The sequence below is a fragment of the Parasteatoda tepidariorum genome, chromosome 7, assembly GCF_043381705.1.
Source record: "Parasteatoda tepidariorum isolate YZ-2023 chromosome 7, CAS_Ptep_4.0, whole genome shotgun sequence".
NCBI lineage: Eukaryota > Metazoa > Arthropoda > Arachnida > Araneae > Theridiidae > Parasteatoda > Parasteatoda tepidariorum.
In genome coordinates this window covers 3800750-3810590 of record NC_092210.1, presented here as the reverse complement: position 1 = coordinate 3810590, position 9841 = coordinate 3800750, and positions in this window count along the sequence as shown.

Here is a 9841-nt window from a genome sequence, read left to right as displayed (position 1 = left end):
TTTTTTGCATATTTGAATATTTATCCGGTTGTTTATAAATTATTCATAATTTTAATCCGGTTTTTTATAAGCACTGAATGGTCAATACTTTACTATAGGTGAAATTTTACAACTCATCAAAGGTTTTAAAAACCAAATTACTTTTAGGCAAACTATAAAAAATAATAGGCTCCATGAACTTTTATTTTACAAAAAAATCTGAAATGTAGTTTAACATAAATTTACAAAAAAATAGAGGGTTCGTTTAAAGAGTTAATAATGCAAATAGTTTTGAGAAACTTATTTTTTTTGCAACAATACATGAAAAATTTAAAAATAAAATCAGATGCTGATTACAATTTAATACACTTAAGTAATAAGGAATTTATTTCGAAATATATATCTTTAAATTACGAATTTTCAACTTAAAAATACAATTTATTTGCCTCAAATGCCATGTTCTAGCTGTATTAATGCGACATATTCAATACCCAACTAATTTCTGTGATGAATTTTCCATTTTTATACAGTGCCACTATTTTTTCTTTTAGAATGTATGAGCAGTGGAACATTATTTTCTCTACTAAAATTAAATTAAATTAAAATTAGTAAAACTCCAATAAAAACTTGCAAATCTCTAAATAATCTACAACAGCAAAACTCAGCGAAAAACTCTAAGTAAAATTTACTCTGCAATTTACTGGAACCTTCAGGGCGTAGACGTCAATTTTTGGCGAATTTTAATTTTTTCAAAGATTTGAAACTCTTTTTATTTATTTTCTTAAATTTGAAATTTCATTTAGAAAAATTAAGTTTTTATGCTTGTGGTAGTCTGTATCTTAATATTTTAACAGGACTTATATTGTCCTTAATAAATTAAGAAAACTGTAGCATTAGTGTCGTAATTATAAAATTAAAATTTGAAAAACCACACATTTCGTTTACACGAATTTACAAGTTTTTGAAATTAAATAATGAATGTTGTGGTGAATATAAATATAATAAAATACATCTTCTTAGTTTTGCTGCCACATGTTTAACTCATTAAGGACCTAGATGGCTATTTAGCAAGAACTGAACAGGATAGTTTATCTACATTACTATAGCCAACAAAATTAGCAAAAACTTATTTACAACCATTACCTATTTTTCGTTTTTAATATACTTTGAACCTATAGAAAATTGAAAATTATCTTATTGCCAATGTAACATAAACTTGTTCTATCTTTTAAAGAGAAAAAGAAATGCCAACAAAATATGACATGTAAGAAGATGATGCTGAATTTTATTGTCAAATCTAATTTGTTCCGACTTATAACAATTTTGTCAGAAAAAATCTGTTGAAATATTAAAATGTTGCAAGTTATATATCTCACATTCTGATTTTATAATTAAAATCAGAATTTAAAGCAATATAATTAGCTTTCCAAAACATACTGGTTAATTGATTTAATAGCCTTCATTTGATTATTTGTGTAGATTAAATTACGCAGATTAAACTTATATTTAACATAGTAGAGGAAAGAAATCTCTACAGTTGTCAAAACTGCTATTGAAATATGTGAAATGTTGCAATAAGTTTTTACTGATACGTTATTGAACTAATAAATGAACACATGGTTTATTTAGTATAACAATTAAGGTTGTAATAAAAAATAAACTTCTCCAGATATCTTGACAATTTTATTTTATCCGTCTTGATTACTTTATGTATTATTTTTAATAAATTATATATTAATGTCTTGTTTGCAACCAATCTTCTCTTATTTTAATAGTCATTAAGTTGATTTAAGGAGAAATTTAAGAAGAAGACACGATGGATAGAAACAAAATTGACAAATGGGTTGCATGTAAAATTATCCTCATTTGTCCTGATATTTAGTTTTCAGTCATTTCTTCAGAACATCTTTTTCTGTATCAACACAAAGATTTTGTAATAATCGATTTGAAGAATCGAAAGATTTAGAATTTTGACCAAGCATCTTTTTATTTTACAAAATGATGCTAGTAAAAAAAGCAAAATCTAAGAAATCATACTTGAGGACCGTCCACTATTTATATACAAAGACAATTTAAGCAATTTAATTTTAACCAGTTTATGACATCACATTATTAAATTCACCCCCTCTATTAATATTTAATCCGATAAATGTTTCCTATCTTTAAACATTATAAGTAGCACTCAAACTTAGAAGATAACTTTATTTCATTTTCATCACGTATAAAAAAGTACTTTTAAGTACTTGATTCATAAGATACATATACAAATTTTACTTAGTAAGTAAAATTTGTATTTACAGTACAGTGTAAGATACATATACAAATTTTACTTAATTAAATATGTAGTAAAATTTTTGAGATATTTTAGCTTTAAAAAAAGACTTTTATCTCTCCCTTTTAGCCATGTTACTGAAAACCTTAAACTTTTAAATTACCGGTATAGGAATTTCCATTATGAGTATGTATTTTTCATTGTTCTTGGTAGTGCATAGAAGGAGTTACTCGGTCTTCTTTTAAAATCCTAAACTGTGCCTCAAGAACGATTACAAAATCCACTTTTTACTTATGGCCAGGATAGCATGGTCGGTAGGACGCTGGACCCATGTCCGAGAGCTCGTGAGTTCGAACCCCACCGGCCGAAGTCTCCCCGTGTAGTTGATGACTGATGAACGTTAAACTCTGCCGTGTCGCAAAGTCCTCCATGTTCCCATAACAAATCAAAACCTCTGGGGGTACTGGATTGGAGATCGATCGTTCTCGGATTCAGGTCAAAATTACGATCTGTGGATGAATGAATGGGTCCTCCTTATAAATGGGTGTTATGTATGGTGTGGCAGAAGTCGAATTCTTGGAATGATGGCGCCACTGAAAAATAAGAGCAATCGCACCCCCTATGCCTAATTGTATACGTCAGCAACAACAACCTGTTCTTCGTATGGAGTAAAAAGAAGTAAACAATGAATATATCAGTGTTTAATTACACTGTGGAATACGCGCAAAACAGAAAGACATAACAACACAACTGAAAAAGAAAAAATTATCTAAATTTTTTTATTTAGTATTTAATATGGCTCTAAAGTGTGACTTTACATAATTATAATGAGCGAAACACATTTTCAGTTGTTCATTATGATTAAACTTGGTCATGTAATACACGAAAAAGATTTGCTAGATTTTTAAGAAACATATTATTTTACATAAAATGGTTTGATTAAAAAATATAACTAAAAGTGTTAATTTATATCAATTTATTTTAGAAGTTAAAACCCAATTTTCAAGCTGAAATAGTATAGCTGAATAGTACTCAAAGAATATTTGGTTTGAAATTTTTTTTTCTCCAGATATATCAGATATTTTAATATAACATACTAGAATAAGTTATTAGTAAAATAATAAAATCACAGGAATCCAAGTACTTAAGTTTTTGAATTTTAACACTGAANACGATCTGTGGATGAATGAATGGGTCCTCCTTATAAATGGGTGTTATGTATGGTGTGGCAGAAGTCGAATTCTTGGTCACAGATGGCGCCACTGAAAAATAAGAACAATCGCACCCCCTATGCCTAATTGCATACGTCAGCAACAACAACCTGTTCTTCGTATGGAGTAAAAAAAAGTAAACAATGAATATATCAGTGTTTAATTACACTGTGGAATACGCGCAAAACAGAAAGACATAACAACAAAATTGAAAAAGAAAAAATTATTTAAATTTTTTTATTTAGTATTTAATATGGCTCTAAAGTGTGACTTTACATAATTATAATGAGCGAAACACATTTTCAGTTGTTCATTATGATTAAACTTGGTCATGTAATACACGAAAAAGATTTGCTAGATTTTTAAGAAACATATTGTTTTACATAAAATGGTTTGATTAAAAAATATAACTAAATGTGTTAATTTATATCAATTTATTTTAGAAGTTAAAACCCAATTTTCAAGTTGAAATAGTATAGCTGAATAGTACTCAAAGAATATTTGGCTAGAAATTTTTCTTTCTCCAGATATATCAGATATTTTAATATAACATACTAGAATAAGTTATTAGTAAAATAATTAAATCACAGGAACCCAAGTACTTAAGTTTTTGAATTTTAACACTGAATAAAAAGTTCATGTTTATTTCATCATTCTGATACTTTCGCCATTACAAATACAATAGTATTTGCTCTAATTTCATTCAGATGTTGACAAAAGACAACCTAATGACCCGTCAAAGTTTCTAACAGTAATGTAGAAGAGTCAGAAGATGTAAGAAGTTCTCATTTTTCACTTAAAACTGTAAAAAGGGAAGCAGAAAATAAACCAGTTTATTGAATCAAAATATACAGGCAAGTTCTTCATAATTCCAAATTTTCGGCGTATCAGTTTTATAACAAAGCGTTTACTCTGGTTTTTGGAGCGGTTAGTAGTGGTATTAATGTTTGTTTTTTTTTCTTTTCTTGCTTGAATAAAAGTTTGAGAAAACAAGCATATTTTGAATTACACGTAAAGGGGAACCACGAAAATATCTTTCAGATTGTTGATTCCATTTAAAAGTTCAGTAATAGCAATCAATTTTTTTATAATGAATCATTTTTTTAAAATTATCTTTGAGAAACTTCTTTGTGAATATAACGAGATGTTCTTCATATTTTTGTAGTTCTTAACTCAACCCGAAAATCAGAGCAGCTCGCTATTTAAGTATCGGAATAAAACCATATTTATGAAAGTTATGAAAATAATTCATTATAATCAAGATTAAATTGAAATTAACATTATCAAATTTTGCGTTACACGCTAAGAAAAACAAACGAAAATGTTTTTCAGATTGCTTTTATTGGTACACAAAATAAAATAATTTGCACTTTAAGCATCGGAGCAAAATTATATTTATGAAAATTAAAAGATTAGTTTCTTTTAATTAAGATTAAATCAAAATAATCGCATTTGCGTTACACGCAAAGGAAAACCACGAAAATGTTTTTTTTTAATTGCTTGGTGATAGTAATAGGATTCAAGCAAAATGTTCATCATCATTTCAATGAAAATATTTTTTACGAACAGCCATTTTTTAATTATTATTAACTTTTATAGATAGGATATCATATTTCTGAAAAGAACGAAAAGCTATTCTTATTAACTAAACCCAGAAATTAAAGTAAGTCGAAAAGTGAGTTAAGTATCGAAGTACAATTGCAAAAAAAATAACCTATTTTAATTGAAAATATAAAATTTTTTGTTGCACGCTAAGGAAAACCACGAAAATGCTTTTTTAAATCACTTTTATCGGTAATGGGAATCTAGCTAAATGTTTATTATCTAAAAGAAATTATTTTTTAAAAACCAATCTTTTTTTCTTTTTTATCCTTATGAAGCTTATCATCTTTGTGAATGTAACGAAACGCCCTTATTATTTTTAATCCAATTCAGAAATCGAAGTAATTAACAATTTAAGTATCTTAATACAATCATATTCATGAAAGTTATTAGAATAGTTTATTTTAATGAAGATATTATTATTTATTTTAATTAAATTAAAATAATCAAATTTGCGTTATATGCGAAGGAAAACCACGAAAAAATCTTTTAAATTGCTCAATGGTAATAGGTTACCATCTATATGTTGATTATCGCAATGAAATTTTTCTTTATAATCAATAATTTTTTTTATCATCCTTGAAAAACAATCTGTCATCTTAGTGAATATTCTGAAACACTCTTCTTATATTAATATTTTTCTACGCAACCCAGGAATCAAAGTAACTTGTAATTTAAGTATCAGAATAAAAGCATACTTATAAAAGCTATTGTAGTAACCAAATTCTGCGATGGTAGCTAAGGAAAAGCAAGAAAGCGTTTGTCAAATTTTTCGAAATGCTCATTATAGCAATGAAATCATTTTTAATAATCAATGATTTTATTTTATCATCTTTTATATATAGCCATCTTTGATATATAAGGAAATGTTGGGAAATGCTATAAAAAAAATTTTGTACGTTTTTGTATTTTTGTACACAACCCAGATATCAAAGTTACTTGTAATTTAAATACAGGAATGAAATTATATTTTGAAAGAATTTTTCAAATGAAAATAATTAGAATTTACATTACGCACAAATGAAAACCATGAAAAAGTTTTAATAACTAACTAACTGAACGCTAACAGGCAATTATGAGACTCTATCTCAGCAATTATTAACATTTTCCAATTTATTGTTCTTCATGAAATTAAATGCTTTGGGCAGCTTAGATTGCTTATAAAACTGTTCTATTTTATTTTAATTATTTTATTTATTTTTTAGTTACTTTTATATTTTTTATATATTTTTAATAAGCACTTAAATTGTTTTTTTTTTATTTATTTCAAGTATTTGAATTTCAGAACAATATAAAAATCAATTTTTAAGATTATATTAATTTTTTCAATTTAAAATTTACAAACTATAAATCTTTAAAAAATTTGAAAAAAAAATGTGTTCAGATTTTTTTGGCACAGAGACAGAATGTTATTATTTATCATGACAATTTATAAAAATCAAATAAGAAAAAATAGAGTAGAGATCAATTATGTCAAAGTTCACCCTGACATCCGTTTGGTATAGTGATTGATCTTTATATCTTTATGTCTTTGTCTGAGTACATACAAGGAAAGGAGGGGATACAAGCATCTATATTCATTGTCTACGAAGTGCTTCGATTGGTTCGAATAAATTATCAAACCGAACATGCGCAGTAGTAAAATTACGCCAAGCAAAAATGCTAAAAATGCCATTCTAGTAATCCTAACAATACGATTAAGCGATAAAGATGAAAACGATGATGTAATCGACCAATCAAATGCCTCTATTTATTAAAAAGGCGGGCAGCCAAGCAACAGCCTACTTTTCATGGTATGTTACTTTAACGCATGGAACACATAAACCAGGTACAGACCCAGCTTATGCTAAATTTTACTCTCCTAATCCCTTATTTATTTCATACACAAACTATGAGATATGAGCTCAAAGGTTTATAAGCCCCAGTCAAAATATAATAAATTAATGAGGGAAAGAAGCCTCCCTGGCCGAGCGGTATCGCCTGCCAAACGCTCTGTTAAGCATGGAGGTAGCGGGTTCAAATCCCGCCGTAACACTGGATGTATTCTTTGTGATGTCCTTCTCTATTGTGCTATCTGTTCTTCTACTTGACAAATTCCCGCAGTGAACTGATCGGTAAGACACGGTTCCCAGCAGATCACCGAAGTCAAGCATCACTGGCTGCAGTCAGTGCGCGGGTGGTTGACCACTTGGATTAGTCTGCGTAGGGACCGAGGGTGTACGGTATAGGTCCTCGTTAAACTGTTCCACAGTAAAGTTCTCGACTTTACGTGCAGGTCGTCGGGCTGCCGAAGCAGGGGTGCCATCCCCTCTGCAGAGGATCAAAATTGTGATGGCATGTCTTCGGATCATCCTCAGGGATGATTCCCAGACCGTCACCAATAGCCCATTGTGCAGCTCTAGTGCGACGTAAATTGACTACAACAACAACAATCAACTTGACACAGGCTTATAAACCTTAATAGAGTACACAAGCCTGCAAATGTATGTTGTACCCATAAATAAATCAGGAAAGAATACCCAAAGTAGCGACAAGAATTGAACCTACTACCTGCACATATGGATAATGCGAATAAGAATCAGATTGGAAAAAAAATATGAACCCTCAAAAAACTTGCGAATCTGGTTTTCATTCGAATCTCCACATTCCAAAGTAACAGGCAAAATAACGACAAGCGCCTCTGTAGAGGAGTGTGCATGAAAGCGATGTTTACTGGCTGACAGCAGGATTTGCACTAAAAACCTCTGGGATAGTAGTCGGCAGCTCTAACCATAAAGGGAAAAGGTATACCAGAGTCCAGGGTGAATTAAGAAGCTTCAAACCGCTCACCGCTTCACACACCCCTTCCTTTGATCGAGATGTCTCACCCATTTATAAAGTTTTATAACCATCCTTAAGCAGCCGACCCAATTTTGGGTGCACGATTACTAATATTCAACTCTGTACCCTTGCAATTTTGAACACAATCCAGAACATAAGGGAAAGAAGAAATTTCCCTTTTTGGGGTATACTTGATGGAAGTAACCTGCATTTGTGTTACATGGGGAGGAAAACCACGAATACCTCAGACAGGTAAGACACTCTAACCCATGATACCTCTACCACTGAGGATATTTTAAGTCAGCACTGTGGTCGGTGCGAGCTGGATGCGGAATTCGTATTGACCAGCCATCGCTGGGATTCGTAAATGCATTAAAAATGTCTGCTGGTGAAAATAAGAAACTCACCAACTCAATGCGTAACAAAATTAAAAGTAGAAAAAAAGAATTCCAAAAAAATTATCAAACAGCAACACATGCCCACTGTTAACTAGAGCAAAGTTGAAAAGTGTAATGACGTCCAAATATGGTGAGCACGCCATGAAAGCCAAAGCAACACCCATTTTGCCAATGGGCAAAAACGGAACACCTGAATAACGTTAGATTTAATAATAGTATTTTCTCGTTTTAGTACTCAATATTAATGCGCCAAGAAGGGGAACCCAAATATGTTAACTAATCAGTTGTTGTTCATTTACGTCGCATTAGAGCTGAACAATGGGCTATTGGCGACGGTCTGGGAAACATCCCTGAGGATGATCCGAAGACATGCCACCACAATTTTGATCCTCTGCAGAGGGGTTGGCACCCCCGCTTCGGTAGCCCGACGACCTGCGTGCGAAGTCGAGCACTTTACGATAGAACAGTTTAACGAGGACCAATACCGCACACCCTCGGTCCCTACGCAGGCTGATCCAAGTGGTCACCCACCCGCACACTGACCGTAGCCAGTGATGCTTGACTTCGATGATCTGCTGGGAACCGTGTCTTAACGATCAGTCCACTGCGGGACGTTAACTAATCAGATCAGACAATATTTTAAGTTCGATATTTCCACACACAAAAACGTACTATCTCTGAATAAACATATTTCTACCACCACCTCCCCCCCAAAAGAAATTACACATATATATAGGCAAGCAAATCTTGGGAACTAAACACTGGGAGTTCCGCGTTCGGCTGACCGGAACATCTACTCCTGCACCCCAGAGCCCAAGGTAAAGAAAACTGAGATGGGCACATTAGGCCTTGGCCCTCTACGGGCTGTCGCGCCACTGAGTTTAGTTTTTATATATATATAGGGGGTAACCGCAATCTGGGAAATATGATCCCAGTATACTCGAGAACTTTATAAGTAAATTAAAACGTTTTAGCACACAATTATTTTTAAAATTTGTTTATCCTAAGATAATTTTATGAAAAAAATAATATTTTACTATGGATGGTGTTTTCAGTAGAAAAGTAAACAATAACAATCTCGAGCTCGGGACCTACTCTAGTTCCGGTTAAAAAGTTTGCAGCTGCTTACTACATGTTATTCTGATAGGCGATGTTTTCAAACGGATAATTTTGTTTTCAATAAAAGAAATAAATTAGATAATTTCTGAGCTCAAATCTGCCGTATTTCATAAGATATTAATGTTATTATGTAATTCTGGGGAGTTTGAAGTTAAAATTTGTTTTAGTTATTTTGTTATTTATTATTAAAAGAGGTGACATGGTTGCTAGATTTTGAATAACTCGCTTTTTTGGCAGTCTTGATTTGGCCTCTTTCCATTTGTTTATTACTGTTTGTTCGTGTTGCAAGCTGTGCACATTTCTTACGTTAGTGTTAACACTTTTAGTATTGTAAACACAAGTATTGTTAGCATTGTAAATATAAGTAATCAAATGCATTGTTTGCAAGAATCTGAAAACACAATGATGCCAACCCTTATGAAAAAATAGAGGTATAAATG